Raw genomic sequence first — 18362 nt, 5'->3', positions numbered from 1 at the left:
GGTTCCTGGTTCTGGAGCAAATGATTGTTATTGGAGAACAAGGAACAATCAACGTTCACAGAAGGGGCAGTCAAGAAATCAAATGCCTTACTGAATTTGGGCCAATCTGCTATAAAAGATCTGTTTAAAGCAGCGGTGCTCAGCCTTCCTGATGCCAAGCCCATTGAAGACAGTCCCTCATGTGGTGGGGACCCCCAACCATAAATTTCTTTTCATTGCTACTTCCTAACTGTAATGAATGATCATTTCTTTACTCATTTTTAATTGAGTGGTTACTTTGCTGTTGATTTGTTGGAATATTTTATATATCCATGGTGGACACTTTGCTAATGAGTACAACGAATAGCAGAGATAGAGTTTATTTGGGATCATTAGTATACTTTTATTAGCTACTCGATTTCCAAGTAATTTTTTTGTATTACGGAAGCTATCTTTTCACTTTCCGGAGGTCTGTCTTTCTTCCTTCCTTCCTTCCTTCCTTCCTTCCTTCCTTCCTTCCTTCCTTCCTTCCTTCCTTCCTCCCTCCCTCCCTTTCTTTCTTTTTTTTTCTAATCATTTTATTGGGGGTTCGTACAACTCTTATCACAATCCATACATATAGCCATTGTATAAAGCACATTTGTTGCCATCATCATTTTCAAAACATTTTCTTTCTACTTGAGCCCTTGGTATCAGCTCATTTTCCCCCTCCCTCTCCCACTTCTCCTCCCTCACTAACCCTTGATAATTTATAAATTATTATTATTTTTTCATGTCTTACACTGACCGATGTCTCCCTTCACCCACTTTTCTGTTGTCCATCCCCCAGGGAGGGGATTATATGTAGATCATTGTGATAAGTTCCTTCTTACTGCCCCCACCTTCTCCTTACCCTCCTGGTATCGCTACTCTCATTATTGGTCCTGAGGGGTTTATCTGTCCTGGATTCCCTGTGTTTCCAGCTCTGATCTGTACCCATGTACATGCTCTGGTCTAGCCAGATTTGTAAGGTAGACTTGGGGTCCTGATATTGGTGGGGAGGAAGTATTAAAGAACTAGAAGAAAGTTGTATGTTTCATTGGTGCTATACTGCACCCTAACTGGCTCGTCTCTTCCTTGTGACCCTTCTATAAGGGGATGTCCAGTTGTCTACAGATGACCTTTGGGTCTCCACTCTTCACTTCCTCTCATTCACAATGATATGTTATTTTGTTCTCGGTGTTTGATGGCTGATACCTGATCCCATCAATACCTCATAGTCTTCCACATGGGCTTTGTTGCTTCTCAGCTAGATGGCCACTTGTTTAACTTCAAGTCTTTAAGACCCCAGATGCTATATCTTTTGATAGCCGAAAACCATCCGCTTTCTTCACCACATTTGCTTATGCACCCATTTTGTCTTCAGCGATTGTGCCAGTAAGGTGAGCATCACAGAATGCTGCATTATTAGAACAAAGTATTCTTGCATTGAGGGAGTGCTTGAGTAGAGGCCCAATATCCATCTGCTACCTTGATACTTAACATATGAATATATGTACATAGATCTATTTCCCTAACGTTATATATAGATATATTTACATATGTACATACCTATATTTAGACCTCTATAAATACCCTTTGCCTCCTACTTCTTTCCTCTATTTCCTTTTACTTCTTATTCCACTATCATGTTCAGCCTTCCTCAGGGTTTCAGTAATTCCTCTCAGTTACATTGCCCATGATCCAGCCTTACCAGGCCTCCTACGCCCTTCTGAGAAGGTATTTCAATGTGTAAACATTGAAATTTTTTTATGTAGTCCTATTTATTTTTCCTTTTGATACTCATGCTTTTGGTGTCACATCTAAGAATCCATTGCTGAACACAAGGTCCTGAAATTTTATCCCTCTGCTTTCTTTTTAGAATTTTATGTTAGCTACTGCATTTAAATTATTTATTTTGAATTCATATATGAGGGGCCCATATATGCCAAACTGCATGTAGGAATCCAGTTGTCCTAGAACCATTTGACGAAGAGACAATGCTTTCTCCACTGAATGGCCTTGGCCCCCTTGGTGAAGATCAATTAACCAATTCTATTACGTTGGTGGCAGTCACCTAATCTGGTGTCAATTTACGGATGAAGAGTGTAGGAGTGGAGTCTAGGCTGTCAATCTGGAGATAGCCAATGAGACTGCTGTGTGGGCATGGCCTTCTGAGAATTCTGGGAAATCTGGTACTTCCTCCTTGGAGGCAGAAGACACTGCTCTCTCTCTGCCACTCCCTGGGAGATGTGGCAGAAGACAAGCCACATGGAGGCAACCAGACCTCTGAAGCGGGAGAAGCCACAGAGAGACCCCTGCTAGCACTGAAATGCTTACAACGCCACTGGACCCAAAGACTTTTTACCCACTGGCTTGTGATCGTCCTGGATTTGGCTTCATTGCATGTGTTTCGTGAGTCTGAAGAGGACTTTCTAGGTTGATATTGGACATATGGGCTTGTGGACTTGATCTGAACGGGGCTGGGATGTTTTCTCCATGTTCAATGGCTCTTGTATATAAACCTCTTTCTTATACACATATGTGTGTCCGTGGATTTGTTTCTCTAGTCTTCCCAGACTGACAGTGTCTCTCCTCTCTTGAATGAAACTTTGTTTTAACAGAGCCTGTTTGTGTACTCCTTTTCTATCTCCCAGCACCTACCCACCTCCTCCATCTCCCAACAAACAACAGCAATAGCAGCAGCACCAACCACCACCACAAATGACTTCATGGAGGCAATCCCGACTCGTTGAGATGCTTTAGGACAGAGTAGAACGACCACACAGGGGTTCCAAGGTTGTGAATCTTTACGGGAGGAGGCCAGTCGGTGTCGTGCTTACACCCTGGATTTGACTCCCATGAAGAGTTAGAACCTGGGAACCTCAGGGATAGTTCTGGGTCCTAGAGGGTCCCCATGAGGTGGAACTGACTCTGGCGGTGAGTTTGGAGCTCGTTTTGGAAATCTTTATGGAAGCAGACTGTCACATTTCTCGCCTGCAGAATGGCTGATGGGTTCGACTCTTCCCCTTTTGGTTAGCAACTGAGCACTTCAGTCACTGCATCAACACAGCTCCTTAGCACTGCCCTGTTGCTGTTTGGTGCTACCAGTCTGCTCTGACTCATAGCAACTCGATGTCCAAAACACCACCCGGCCCTGCGCCATCCCCACAGTTGTTCTATGTTTGAGCCCATTGCTGCAGCCACTGTGTCCATCCATCTTATCAAGGACTTGCTTCTCTTTTGCTGCCAGCCTACTTTAACAAGCAGGGTACCTTTCCCAGGGACTGCTCGCTTCTGAAAACATGTCCAAAGTATGTGAGATAAAGTCTCACCATCCTTGCATCTAAGCAGTATTCTGGTCATACTTCTTCATATATATATATATCTCCATGCTACTTTCAATAGCCTCCCCCAACACCATAGTTCAAATACAGTGATTTTTTCTTTGAAATTCCTTATTCAATATCCAACTTTTATATGCATATGAGGCAACTGAAAATATCATGACTTGGGTCAGGTGCACCTTAGTCCTCAAAGTAACATTCTTGCTTTTCAACACTTTAAAGAGGTTTTGTGCAGCACAATGATCCAGTGTAGTGTGTTGTTTGCTCTCCTGTCTGATGCTTCCGTAAATGTTGAATGTGGATTAGAGCAAGATTAAGTCCTTGACAACTCCCATCTTTTTCCCACTTATGATGTTAACTATTCATCCAATTGTGAGGAGTTTTATCTTTACATTGAGTTGTAATCCATACCGAAGGCCACAATCCTGGATCTTCATCAAGTGCGTCAAGTCCTCCTCAAGTCCAGCAAGCAAAGCTGTGTCATCTGCACGTCGCAGGTTGTTAATAAGCCCTCCTCCGACCCTGCTGCTGCATTCTTCTTCATATCATCCAGCTTCTTTGATTATTTGCTCAGGATACAGACTGAATAACGAGAGGGTCATAAAACCTGACAATGCCCATTGCTGGGTCCCCGTTTAAAAAACATTTCACTAAAGACTGAAATAGACCAAATGTACACTCCTTCCCACAAAATCCATTTCCTTTGTATAACTAGTGAGAAGCATTTTTCTATCCTTCACTTCAGTTTATTTTTCCTTGAGAGGGAAGATCAATTAAAGAGCTCCCTCCTCCCCCCATTTCCTCAGGCTCTTCCCACTTGGCCCATTTCAAGGGGCAAAGGAGTCAAGCTAACTTTCTCATGGGTCTATTTTTGGGACTCGTTTCTTATGGGAGAGGGAGGGTAACTAGTGGGATTTCCAGAGAAGTCAGTAACAAGAATTATTAGAAATACAGGAAGGAAGTGTGTTCTTAAAAGATTAAAGACCCAGGGTTCAGAGATAAATGAATTGGCTTGGTTTGTCATCTCAGGACACACTGCAGCCTTGGGGAATCCTACTGACCTTCCCATCTCCTCTTGATCTCCTTCCACCCTTATTTTCACAGGCACCCATCTCTGGCCTGTCATCACTACATACAAAGAACATTTTTTACCTGGAGATCAAAGCTCCAAGGGCAGAGATAAGAAGGGCAACTGAACTTCCTTTTAGTGTCCAGAAAACCCAACTAAATCAACTGCCATTCAGTTCCTCCTGGCAACCCCATGCATATCAGTAAGGAGCTAGCTAAGCTCAGTGGGGTTTTCAAAGGCTATGACCATTTGGAAGCCAGACCTCTCTTCTCAGGTGAATGGGGGTGGGTTGAAGCCTCCGACTTTGGAATTAGCCCAGCACTCATCATTTGTGTTGCCCAGGGACTCCGCTCTGACTTCTGAGAACCCCCCTTGCGGCCATTAAGTCAGTTTTGACTCCCAGCAACCCTGTAGGACAGGGAAGGACTGCCCCCATGGATTTGCAAGGCGGTAAATCTCTAAGGCGCAGAGAACCTCATCTTCCTTCTGCAGAGAGGGTGGTGGTGTCCAGCTATGGACCCTGCAGTTAGCAACCCAATGTGTCATCTACCATACCACTAGGGCTCTTTCTCCTGGGACCAGTAGCTGCTAAACCACTCAAAGCTACGATTCATGATCATGGCAGAATTCAGAGTAAACACCCCTTTGGGGGCTCTCTGGCTGCTTACCACTTCTATTCACGAGCATGTTTCCCTGGGGTGCAGAGTTCAGCAGATAACCCAGGAAGAGAAGCAGAGTGCAGGACCACAATAATGTATTTAATTAAGCAAAGTCGGTTTGGGGAAACCTTGAGACATCTTAGAAAAGTTAGTTATATGGGATTGGAACTTGAGGTAGTGAAAGCCTGAGACCACAAGACGTGGCTCCCTGAGACTGGAATCTGTACATCCATGGGCCGGGGAGGAAGAGTTCACCAAGAGGGAGGAGAAACGGTTGCGAGAAGAAGTGGGCGAGAAAGCTGTGAGAGCGCCACCACTGAGCAGGAATGTAAAGATGGCGAGGGTACTAACTAGCTTCACATGGCAGCAGAGGCAGAGGCGACAGAGAGGCTGAAATGTGTCCATCACGTTTAGCACAAATGGGAGCTCACAAGTCGTCTTGGACAGAGCGGAGGGGGCGGAAGCCTGGCTGGAGTGGCTGAGATGTGAACGAGCTGAAAGGCACCTCCTATGAACTGTTCACAGAAGAAGAGATAAACTCCTTCACCCAAGACTTGAAGTTGCAGAGACTCTTACCAGTGCTCATGGAGAGCAGTCAACGAGAAGGGTGTGGTGAAAGGAACTCGCTCATTTCCTCTTTGTTTATGATTTACTCTTACTGGAGGGGAAAAGCAATCATATTCTGAGTAAACTGAGGTAGCTCTCTGAAGGCAGCCTTTTGTTTTGTACAGAGGAAATGAAGCTAAATCAGTGGTTCTCAACCTGTGGGTCATGACCCCTTTAGGGGGTCAAACAACCCTTTCTTGGGGGTTGCCTAAGACCACCCGAAAACACAGATTTCTCATGGTCTTGGGAACCTTGACACCGCCTCCTCTATCGGTCTCCAGGGGGGACCCCCACATGCAGATATGCCCACCGACGAGTACCTGGCCTGAAGACTGCTACCCATGCTCCAAGACAAAATTCCATTTAGTTGTAATTAGAATAAATAGTTCACAATATAGAATTCCATATTGCTCATGTGATTCACCACTATGCTTTAATTATGATCAATTTGTAACAATGAAAATACATCTTGCATATCAGATATTTAACTCAAATACGCCTTTCTTCAAAGAGGAGAAATCAATAGCTTTACACGTATGTCTGTCGGCAAGTATCGCACAGAGCTACTTCTCTGAGGCCAGCTCCACTCTGCCCTCTCTTGGTTCTGCTCCACAGGCTCCACTGGCAGTGTCCACAGGCAGCCCCCACAATCATTCATCCTTAGAGAAATGCCAACTCAAACCAAACTGAGTGACGACTTCATACCCTTAAGGATGGCCATTATTATATGATTTAATCGGGAAATAAGTTTTGGCAAGGATGTGCAGAAACGGGAACCTCATGCATCGTGGGTGGGAATGTAAATGGCAAAGCCACTCCAGGAAACAGTTTGGAGGCTCCTCAAAACGTTTGGTGGGGCCATGCTGCCTACCGACCCCAGGAACCATCAACGGCCTGCTCTCAGATGCCATCTGGCCTGCTGGTCTTGGAGTCACCCTTCTGCAGCCATCAGCCTGGAGCAACTCAGACTGGCCTTGTCCACTGCTACAACCATGAGAGCCATTTCATTCATATATACATACATATATATACTTTTAATATGTAGATTACATTTGGGATATATATAGGGGCATACCCATACAATGGAAGGAGTACTACTGAGCCATAAAGAGAAAGGACGCTCTGATACATGCCGCACATGGATGAACCGTAAAAAAGCATAACGCAAACCAAGTCGGCCAGCCGCAAGAGGACAAATAGTACAGGAAGTCTTATACGCACTCGCTAGTATAGGTTAGTGCATGGAAGCAGAAACCGCCCTTGTGTTTGCCGGTCTGGGAGGGGAGAGGGACGGGGAGTTATTGGGTTTGGTTCCGAGTATGAAAGGCGCTGGGAGTAACTAGCAGTGATGCTCACCCTGCATCGTGATCATAATTCCTGCCATTGAATCGTACTCTTAAAAATGGCTAAAACAGCAAAACTGTAATCACAATAAAAAGTCAAATAAGTTGCTGTCAACTATTTAAAAAGAAAGACAGACAGAGAAGAAAGAAAACCCAGGCGTTCCTCCAGAGCGGAGTGGTGTGTGCTGCGCTGTGTTTATGAGCGTGCCTACTGAAGAGCCTGGGGGTGCAGGGTAACCATGCTGGCTGCTCACTGACAGCCATGCTGGCTGCTCACTTAATATACTCATTGTATATTAAGAAAACATCCCAGGCCGGTCCAGATCAAGTCCATGAGTCTGATGCTAGACCATATGTCCAACACTAGTCCATAAATTCCTCTTTAGACTCACGCAACACATACAATGACGCCAATGCAGGAAGATCACAGGCCAGTGGATGGAAAGTCTTGTGGATCCAGTGGTGGTGGAAGAATCTCAGCACTGGTGTGGGTCACCATGTGGCTCCTTCAGCTCCATCAACATAGCTCCATGTGGCTTGTCAACAGGAATGTCTGGCAGGGAGAGTGTGTCCCACTTCCCGGGAGGAAGACAGAAGTTTCCAGAATCCTCAGGAAAAGGCCATGCCCACACAGAGGCCTCACTGGCTATGACCTGATTGACAGGCTAGACTCCACCCCTTTGGCTCAAGTTGACAGGAGATGATGTAACTGCCACACCTTCTCAGAGCCCTTCTCTCCCTCATACCCTAATTGGTACAGGAAACATTGACTTGAGGTGCCAGGGCTATTTCATCAGCCTCAACCTATGTTTGGAAAACAGACAATTCACATGAGAGAACTTTGAAATGCATGGGCTAGTCCTGGAGCTTCCCCTTTCCTAAGCGTCAGAAAGGAGCGTGGGTGGAATAATGATTATGCATCGGACTGCTTACCACCAAGGTCAGCAGTTTGAGACCACCAGCCACCCTGTAGGAGAAAGAAAGGGCTTTTTACTCTCCTGAAGAGTTACAGTTTGGGAAACTCACAGGGGCAGTTCTACGCCGTCCTCTAGGGTCGCTCTGCATCAGCATTGACTCCGCGGCAGTGGGTTTGAGTTGAAGCATCAGGAAGGGGGAGCCGTCGTAGGAGGTTTTTCCCCTCCTCCCTCCCTCCTTCCCTCCAGTTTCCTGCCCCCTGGTCCCACCCTGGCCCCTCATAGTCTATTTAAAGTCTTATCCTTTGGTGTGAAAACAAATGTTCTTTTCCCATATTTTCCTTTATAATATTGGTGTCCTGAAATAGTTATCTTTAGGAGATTGACTCACTTTGCAAAGCACAGTGTTCTCCAACGTGTCCAAGTCTGAAGGTGCAGTAGTCCATCGTGTGAATGCACCAGAGTTTGTCCATTACTCTAGAGTCAGACTTTTAGTTGTTCCCAGCTTTTTGCTGTTACAGAAATTGCCGCAACAAAACATAGGTGTGCGTGTGTCTTTGTGTTTGGTTATTTATTGCTTTAGGTATATATCAATTGGAGAGATTGCAGGACCATAAAGTATTTGTATTTGCAGTTGTTGAGGGAAGCACCAGACTGCTTTCCAAAGCAGCTGTACAATTCCACAACCCCACCAGCAACGTATGAGCATTCTAGTCTCTCCACAGCCTCTCCAACATTTATTATTTTCTGGATTTGGGTGAGGGGGTGGGGTTGAATTTTGTTAAGAGTGCCCGGGTAAGGTGGTATCTCATTGTTTTAATTTTCATTTCTCTTATTGTTAACGAATATGAACATTTCTTCATATGCTTGTTGGCCGCTCAGAAGAAATTATTTTAGCATAAGTAGAAGGCAATGTGACCTCATACGGTTCTGATGACTCCCTAGGATCAGTCTGAGAAAAAAAAAAGATCCATCAGATTCCCCCCTTACCCCCCCCCTCCCCCAGCCCCAATGGTTTTTATTGCTAGAGGACACCGGGTAGTGAGGTGCAGGCAAGGAGAGGGAACCCAATTTGCTTCTACAGTTAGTCCATGATGAAGACCATTCTACTTCCTAGGGGTGGCTGCTCCAGCAACCTCACTCAACCCATGATTCTCCCCAACCCACATACTCTCCACCCCCCACACCCAGCCTCTTTACTACTACTACTACTACTACTACTACTACTACTACTACTACTACTACTACTAAGGTTGGCTTGTTTCCAAGTACCTATCTGTGATTATGGCAAGACATGGAGCCAAGACTGCCTGCCTTTCTTTGAAGGCTCAGGTTCCCTCTTTAAGCGAGGGATTCAGGCAAGCTGGCCCTCTGGGGTTCATCACAGTGCGTCACCCTCCCTCAGCCCCCTCTGCTCTGTCCCATACCATCCGCTCCTTCTTCTCCCTCCACTCCCCCTGTGGCCCCAGGGTTCATGACATCCGAGACCAGGGGAGGCAAGGCTTCACACTCGTCACCACCACTGTTCACGGGCTCCCTTCAATCAGGGCTAGTGCTCCCAGCAGCTCACAGAAACGCTCCACTTGGCCTGAACAACATTGTGAAATTATTTCCTGGATGACCAGCCTTTAAAAACCAGTTCCCATTCCCATACAAAGGTGCCCTGGAGGTACGAGGTTCAAGGGCTCAGCTGTTAACTGGAAGTCCAGCCATTTGAGCCCAGTTTGGGGCAGCTGTGTGTGAGAAAGACCAAGCAATCTGAGCCCATAAAGAGCAAAGTCTATACAGAGCTTTGTAAACTGGACCCCATGTGGTGTCATGTAACTGAATGTGGGGGTCATGAAAATTTGGGCGATAGTAAAAGGTTCTGAGTACCCACCAATCAAACATTAATCAACATCAACCTTGTAACAAACGCTGATGCTTCTGGCGGGTGTGCAAGTTTATTATCTTAGACCTTGGGCCCCTTCCCCCATTTCGAGAACCAACAGGACAGCGTCATCAAGCCACAAGCTCTCTCTCCTCGCCTTCCCTTGTCCCCTCCCCTCCCCTCCCCTACCCCTCCTGCTTCCCTCTTACAAAACCCTTAGTGATTACATCTCTCCAGCACACAATCTGTAGCTTAATCACATCTGCAAAGTCTCTTTGGCATGCAGGGCAACATAGCAAAGGGTGGGGGGAGTAGGACGGGGACATAGTTGGAGAGCATTCTTCTGCATACTTGAAAACGAAATAAAATAACTTCCTGTGGGGCCCACTCCAACTCATGGTGCCCCTTTGAGTGTCAGAGGAGAACCGAGCCCCCAAGACTTCTCAATGGCTGGTTTTTCCCCGAGTAGATCGCCAGGCCTTCCTTCGGTGGCCCCTTTGGCTGGGCCTTGCGGTTCGGAACTGAGCACATTAACCCTTTGCATCACCCAGAGACCCCATCGGTATGCTACATAGCCTTTCACATTTTTGTAGGCCCCAGTGCTGTTTCAATTGTTTCCAGTGGAAAACTGGCCCCGGTGAGCCTTAGTAGCTGCATTCATTTCTGCCTCTCCTTTCATAGCTGTCCAGATGGACCACAAAGCAGCTGAAAGGTGAACCCGAGGGAGGGGCCAAGGAGGAAGTCAGAGAGGCTGGAACTTCACAAACTGGAGAATGGGCCCAGAATCTCTGAGTGGGAACGACCGCGGCTCAAAATTTCCTCAGAGCAACCAGACTGAGCACTTTAAACCAGTCTGACGCTGTCCCTACTGTGAAAAACCCTTCAGGGCCAGCCGCAGAGGACATCAAGGTCAATTGGTTCCATACCCCATTCCCAAAGAGAATGTTCTAGGGCTGAGTTTGGACAGTAGACGCTGGGGTCTTAGAAGCTTGTGAGTAGCCATCTAAGATATACCTGTGGCAGTTACATAATTTACTGTCAACTTGAGCGAAGGAGTGGAGTCTAGCCTGTCAATCAAGTCATAGCCAGTCATGCCTCTGTATGGGCACAGCTTTCTCCTGAGGATTCTGGGAATGCCCGTCTTTCTTCCTGGAGGCAGGATACACAGTCTCACTGCTTCATCTTCCTGCTAACAAGTCACATGGAGCTAAGCTGATGGAACCAGAGCCCTGCAGCTGGAGGAACCATGTGGGGACCCACACCAGCGCTCAGATGCTTTCCCGGCCACTGGATCCACAAGACTTTCCACCCACTGGCCTGTGATCTTCCAGCATTGGCATCATTACATGTGTTGCGTGAGTCTGAAGAGGAATTTATAGACTGGTATCAGACATATGGTCTAACATCAGACTCATGGACTTGATCTAGACCGGCCTGGGATGTTTTCTTAATATACAATTACTCTTTCTATGGAGCTCTTTTTTCTATAGAACTCTTATACATGTATGAGTGTCTATGAATTTGTTTCTCCAGTCAACCCAGACTAACACAATAACTATTGGCCTCTTCCCTTCTAGAACAATGAGAGTAAAGAAAATTTAAAAACTTAAAAAAAAAAAAAAGTCCATAGAAGAATGGTCCATATGAACCACAGCGCCCTCTAATGGGAGATCCCAAAAGTCGATGGTGCTTGGCGACTACCACCAACTGCTCTGAGCAGGCACAGAACAGGAGAGCCCAGTTAGAAATGTTGAAAAAGGTTGGCACAAACCTCAAATGAATACAAACGAAAGCATTTAAAAGACCAGGCTCACTGGACTGACAGAAACGGGAGGAATAATTGCCCGCAGGCAGCCTTTTACCCGGGAATGGAAACCACCCTGCCAGTCACCCTTCAACCAAATAAGAGACAGACCTACCAAATGAAGTAGAACACCTGCAAAGCACATGTTACCTAGAACAGTCAGTGGTGGCTGCTATTAGGTGTTGTTGATTCAGCATCAACTCATATTGACCCTACCCACAGGAAGAAACAATGCCTGCTCCGACCCCAGCTGCCTGGCTTACACTCAGGAAAAGGGCTGCGACGGGGTTGGGTCCTTTCAATGTTTCCATTCAATCTGTGTGCTGAGCAAATAATCAGAGAAGCTGGATTATATGAAGAAGAACGTGGTATCAGGATTGGAGGAAGGCTTATTAACAACCTGCGGTATGCAGATGACACATCCTTGCTTGCTGAAAGTGAGAAAGACTTAAAACACCTGCTGATACCCAAGGATTGCAGTCTTCAGTATGAATTACAACTCAATGTGAAGAAAGCCAAAATCCTCAAAACTGGATCCACAGGGAACATGATAAATGGAGAAAAGGTTAAACGTGTCAAGGATTTCACCTTGCTTAGACCTGCAACCAATGCTCATGCAAGCAGTAGCCCCGGCTCCAAAGACAGATTGCATTGGTGAATCTGCTGCACAAAATCTCTTTAGAGAATTGAACGGCAAGGATGTTACTTTGAAACTATGCAAACCTGACCCAGGCCGTGGTATTTCTTTTGTTTTGTTTTGTTTTTTTCAGGCCGTGGTATTTCAATGGCCTCACTTACATGCGAACGCTGGACATTGAATAAAGAAGACAGAAGAAGAACCGCTGTATGTGCATGGTGGTGCTGGCAAAGAAGACTGAACGTGCCATGGACTGCCAAAAGGACAAACAACGCTGTCTTGGAAGAAGTATGGTTAGAATGCTCCCCGGAGGCAAGGATGGTGAGACTTTGTCTCAAGGACTTTGGGCATGTTGTCAGGAGAGACCAGTCTCTGGAGGAGGACATCATGCTTGGTAAAGTAGAGAGAGAGCAACAGAGAGGGAGGCCCGCAAGGAGATGAGTTGACACAGTGGCTGCAACATGGACTCGACCATAGAAACAATTGTGAGGGTGGCGCAAGGCTGGGCAGGGCTTCGCTCTCTGGTGCATAGGTTCACTGTGAGGGTGAACCAACTCGATGGCACCTAACAGCAACCACAACAACCTAGTCTACACACTTTCTGTTATGTTGCAATCCCTGTCAGTCCATCTCAGAGAGGGTCTTCCTTGTCTTCACGGATCCTCCACTCGATCAAGCATAACGTCCTTCGCCAGGGATGGGTCCCTCCTGATAACATGTCCAACACATGTGAGATGAAGCTTCTTTATCCTGGATTCTAAGAAGCATTCTTGCTGTCCTTCCGCCGAGATAGGTTGGTTTGTTTTCCTGGCAGACCATAGTATATTCAGGCTTCTTAGGCAGCACCATAAATCAACTGTACTAATTCTTCTTCAGTCTTCCTTATTCATTGTTCAGCTGTGATACCCTGTGTAGCAATAGAAAATATGGTGTGGGTCAGGAGCACCTTACTCTTCAAAGTGACAACTTGGCTCTTTAGCTTTTTAAATAGATCTTGTGCAGCAAGTTATGGTGCTTGATGTCGCTGACTGCTGTTTCCATGAATATTGTTTATGGATCTAAGGAAAATGAAACTTCCATCTTTTTTCTGTTTTATCATGATGATGTTGCCTATTTGTTTAGCGAACAATCAACTCAACAAGACCAAACAGGCAACGTTTGCTCAAGAGAACTGGAAGGAGGAAATATGGAGACCCGTGGCACCTTGTGGAGGCGAGGACAGCAGCCAAGGTCACTGAACAAGGTGTGTAGGCATTGTTGAATGGGAAACTAACTTCTAGGTAAAGTTTTACCTAAAACAACAAAATATTCAACCCCCCAATAAAACAGACTTCCCCTTCATAACTTCCCCTTGGCTGTAGAATAAGGAAGTCATTCCTTATACCAGTGGTTCTCAGCCTTCCTAATGCCACGACCCTTAATACAGTTCCTCATGTTGTGGTGACTCTCCCTTCCCTGCCCCCCCCCAACAGCCATAAAATTATTTTTGTTGCTACTTCATAACTGTCATTTTGCAACTGTTAAGAATTGGGTGACCCCTGTGAAAGGATTGTTCAACCCCCAAAGGGGTCGTGACCCACAGGTTGAGAACCACTGCCTTATCCCAACCCTACAGTAAGGGCTCTCAGCACTATTGGTGTTGGGCTGGATGACTGTTTGTTATGAGGGCTGCCCTTAGCTGGGGGGATTTGACCATCAGCCGCCTCTGTGCACTAGGTGTCAGTAGAAGTGCTTTCCCCCTCTGCCCATCCCTCGACCAGTTATTCCAACTCAACACATCTCCAGACCTTGCCAAATGCCACTCCAGGGCAAAAGGGCCCTTGGTTTGAACCCCTGTCCCAGGAGGCCCCCTAGGAGCTGAACTCTGCCTGCTGCCCCGCCCTCTTCTCTGCTATCCCAGGACACACTCCCTTTCCTCTCCCTCAGCCCGGGTTTCTCTCAGGGAAGAGAAGTTGTGCATATCCTAGTGCTCCTCTTCTTGACCGCACCCCCACTCTCGTTGTGCTTTCTTTGTGTCTCCACGGGGAGGACACCTGCTCTGCAGGAACACCCTTCCTGGAGCCCCCTCCCCACCAGAGCTCATCGCCATGGGCCTCTCACCCCCACCCCCACCTGTCTGCCTTCCCCATCCACCTTCGCAAAACAGGGCTCAGCCTCATCCCCAGCACCTGAAGGAACCTCCATCACCCGGTGAAAGAGAGCCCCTTAATGAGTAAGCTGCCTGCCTGCTACATCCATCATCTTCTAGATTTAGTGCCTTGCCGCTGTAGAAACTCCCCCTCCACTTCCTCCCTGGAAAGTAGCCCAGACATCCGAGTCAGGGCTGTAACACGGTTAAGGTGAAAACTTAGGATAAAGAATCGGCCCTGAGACAGGAGCACACACAAGAATGCAGACTGTATTCCTGGATGTGACGACCATAAACTTTAACTACACATGTGCCACGTCCTCCTCCCCGCCAGCACAAACACTCCGCCACCTCCTCCCCGCACCCCTCTGTGGGAGAAAAGAAGGCAGTCTTTGGAGAATTAGCCTGCTGGTCTTCAAAACCTATGAATAAAACATACCGATTCTCTCCCCACCTCTGTGACTGGCTACAGCGCCTAGTGGGCGGAGCCTTCACTTTCATCTTGTCAGCTCTGGGGGAAGGTGCTTGCCATCCATTTTCCTGGGGTCTCGGAGTTTCTCAAAGGAGGGACCCGGGATCCGCAGGGTGAGCTCCCAGCTCTTCTTTCTTGATCATAAAAATTGCCTCTCTCTGCGCACTTCTCTCTGCCACCGTGGGCTACGCGTTGGGCTGTTAACCACTAGGTCAGCAGGTTGAAACCACCAGCCACTCAGCAGGAGAAAAAGGAGGCTTTCTAATCCTAGAAAGAGTTACCATTTAAAAAACAAAAAAATTATAAATAAATAATTTTTTAAAAAGAGTTACCAATTCACAGACCCCTGGAGGCAATTTGAGCCTGTCCTCTAGAGTCGCTGTGAGTCAGAATCCACGGATGTCCGCGATTGAGATGGCAATGAAGGGACGTCACTCAAGATACAGCCCTCGCTAATCTTGAACATAATAAACACATCCCAATCCTCATTAAAATGGCCTGAGCCTGTTTCATAGATGGAATAGACAGCTCGTGCCCATATAGGACCACAGCCACAAGCATACAACAAAACCCTAAATCTACATTTAATACAGGACAATCCCGCAACACTGTGAAGCCTAGTCTAGCCAAGCTGACTTATTTCAGGAGCCAGAATCATTCTGTGACACATCCTTACCACAGGAAGCGGACTGTTGCTTTTTCTTGAGGTCCAATGTGATCTCTGCCCTATATCTATCCTGTCATCATGGTCCTTTGAGTAAGCCCAGGACAGCCACAGTGCATGGGCACCCGAGGCAAAGTACTGCAACTTGGGTAACCCGAAACCACCTAGCTACCATGTGCACAAGCCCATATACGCCTTGCTCTGTATTATTGTTCAGCGAATATGTTCTCTGAGGAGTCCTGGTGGTGCTGTGGGTTTGGCAATGGACTACCAATCACAAGGTCAAAGGTTCAAAGCCACCAGCTGTTCTTTAAGAGACAGATGAGGCCATCTGCCTCCAAAAATATTTAAAGTCTCTACAAGCCTATGTAGTATAACTCTGAGCTGGAATAAATTTGATGGCAGTGGCTTTGGATTTTAATGTGCTCTTCGGTCCCTGGATGCACCAATGCTTGACAGTACTAGCCTAAAGGTTCTAACTCACTCAGGTGTACAGACAAAGAAAGTCCTGGTGGTCTGCTTCAATAAAGATTATAGCCAAGAAAATCTCATGGTGCTTAGCTTTACTCTGTCACACATGGGCCCCGTGATCCAGAGGCCACTCAACAGAAACAGGCTGACTTTACAACACTTGTATGCTTCCACAAGGAAAGCCATTTTGTTCTGGCTTTACATATACAAGTAATATATGTTCATCATAAAAACACGGACAATAAAAAAAATAGAGAGAGAAAAAAGTCACCTGAAATCTCATTGTGCTTAAATGTGACTCTCGCAGAGTCACAATATTTTGGTGACTCTCTTGTTGCCCGAATATTAGTCCTTGCCCTGAAATGACTGGTCCCAGTTAATAGCCCCTCCAAGAGAAGCACAGTGAAAACTGGTTGGATTAGTTGGGAGCCGAGCTAGTGAAGCATCCGAGAGCAGTGAAGCTGATAGGCGCACACTCAAATTATCCCAGTTGTCTAAATGATGTTTATTCTGATTTCATCTCACAAGATCAATCACCAGTCACATGCAAGTCAGCTGTAGCTCTTTTTTTTAAAATACTTTTACTGGGGACTCTTACATCTCTCAGCACAATCCACACATTCTTCCAGTGTGTGAAGCACATTTGCATGTATGCTGCCATCGTTATTTTCAAAGCACTCTCTCCTTTTGATACGTGACAGGTTACAAGAAGACACGAGCACAGCGAATACATGAAATACAGTAAGTACATGAAAGGACAACTCTATACTCTATTATGTTGACCTAATTTCCAACTTCTGTCACCACCACTTGCCTGTTAGTTTGCCATAGTTTAGCGGTGGCCTGTTTCTGTGATGCTACGCAGATTCCCAATGCCAGCAGCGTCATCCATGGCGAACAGGGTTCAGCAGAGCATCCAGACTAAACACAGACTAGGAGGAAGGAGGTGGTGGTCCAGTTCTGAAGGACGAACCACGGAAAAACGTATGACTAGCAGTAGAACATTGTCAGACATCATGCCAGAAGATGAGCCTCTCAGGTTAGAAGGCACTCAAAATTCAAATGGGGAAAGTCTCTTCAAAGTAGAAATAACCAACCATAATGATGCTGACGGAGCAAAGCTTTGGGGCCCTCATTTGCTCATGGGACATGACTCAAAAGGAGATGAGACAGCTGAAACCAGCCATCAAGAATCAGAAGTGGCATGTATGAAGTATGAATCTAGATGAATTGAAAATCATCCAAGATGAAATGGAATGTATGAAATTGATATCCTAGATGCTGATGAACTGAAATGGCCTGGCACGGGCCATCTTGAGTCAAACAATCCTGATGACTGCCTCTACCAGAAATGGCAAATCTAAGAGGACTGCGGTCCTCGTCTGTCGTCGTCAAATAGAACATTTCAAGATCTATCTTAAAGTTTAATGCTGTCGGTGGTAGGATGATATCTATATGCTGACAAGGAAGCCCAGTCAATACTGCCATCATTCAAATTTACCAACCAATCACAAAACTAGTGGTGAAGAGATTGAAGAATTCTACCAACTTTTTCTATCTGAACTTGATTAAGCATTCAGTCAAGAAGCATTGATAATTACTGGCAATTGGGATGAGAAAGTTGGAAACAAAGAGAGAGGAACAGTAGTTGGAAAATATGGTCTTGGTAGGGATTGCACGATACCATTTTTTTTCAAGACCACCAACTTCTTTATTACAAATACCCTTTTTTAAACAACATAAAAAGTGACTATACATGTGTACTTCACCAAATGGAATACACAGAAATCAAATTGACTACATGATGGAGAAGCACAATATCATCAGTCAAAACAAGATCAGAGGCCAACTGTGGAACAGATTATCAACTACTCCTATGCAAGTTCAGGTTGATGCTGAAGAAAATTTTAAACAAGTCCATGAAAGTCATACACTGACCTTGAATATATCCTATCTGAATTTAGTGAACAACCCTGGAACAGATTTCACAAATTTCTGTGTATTAATAACAGAAGACTTGACAAGATGTGGAATGACATCAGGACCGTATACATGGAGAAAGCAAAAGGTCATTAAAAGAAGACACAAAGCACAGTGAATACATGAAGTATAGTAAGTACATGAAACGATAATTCTCTACTATCTTGGGAAAAAATCAAAGTCGGTATCAGAGGCAACTCTGAAACTTGCTCTTAAAGACAGTGTTGCTAAAGCAGATAAAAGCAGTGCCGTACAAGAGCTGAACAGATCATTTTAAGGAGCAGCTTGAAGGGGCAGGCATGCAATGAGATGTGCAAGACCTTGAGTGAGGAACCCACAAAGGGAGAACACACTGAGCACAGCTCAAGCAGGAAGCACTGGAGAAAAAAATTGAAGCTTCA

This window comes from Tenrec ecaudatus, chromosome 17, assembly GCF_050624435.1.
Source record: "Tenrec ecaudatus isolate mTenEca1 chromosome 17, mTenEca1.hap1, whole genome shotgun sequence".
NCBI lineage: Eukaryota > Metazoa > Chordata > Mammalia > Afrosoricida > Tenrecidae > Tenrec > Tenrec ecaudatus.
Note: the sequence above shows the minus strand (reverse complement) of the source record.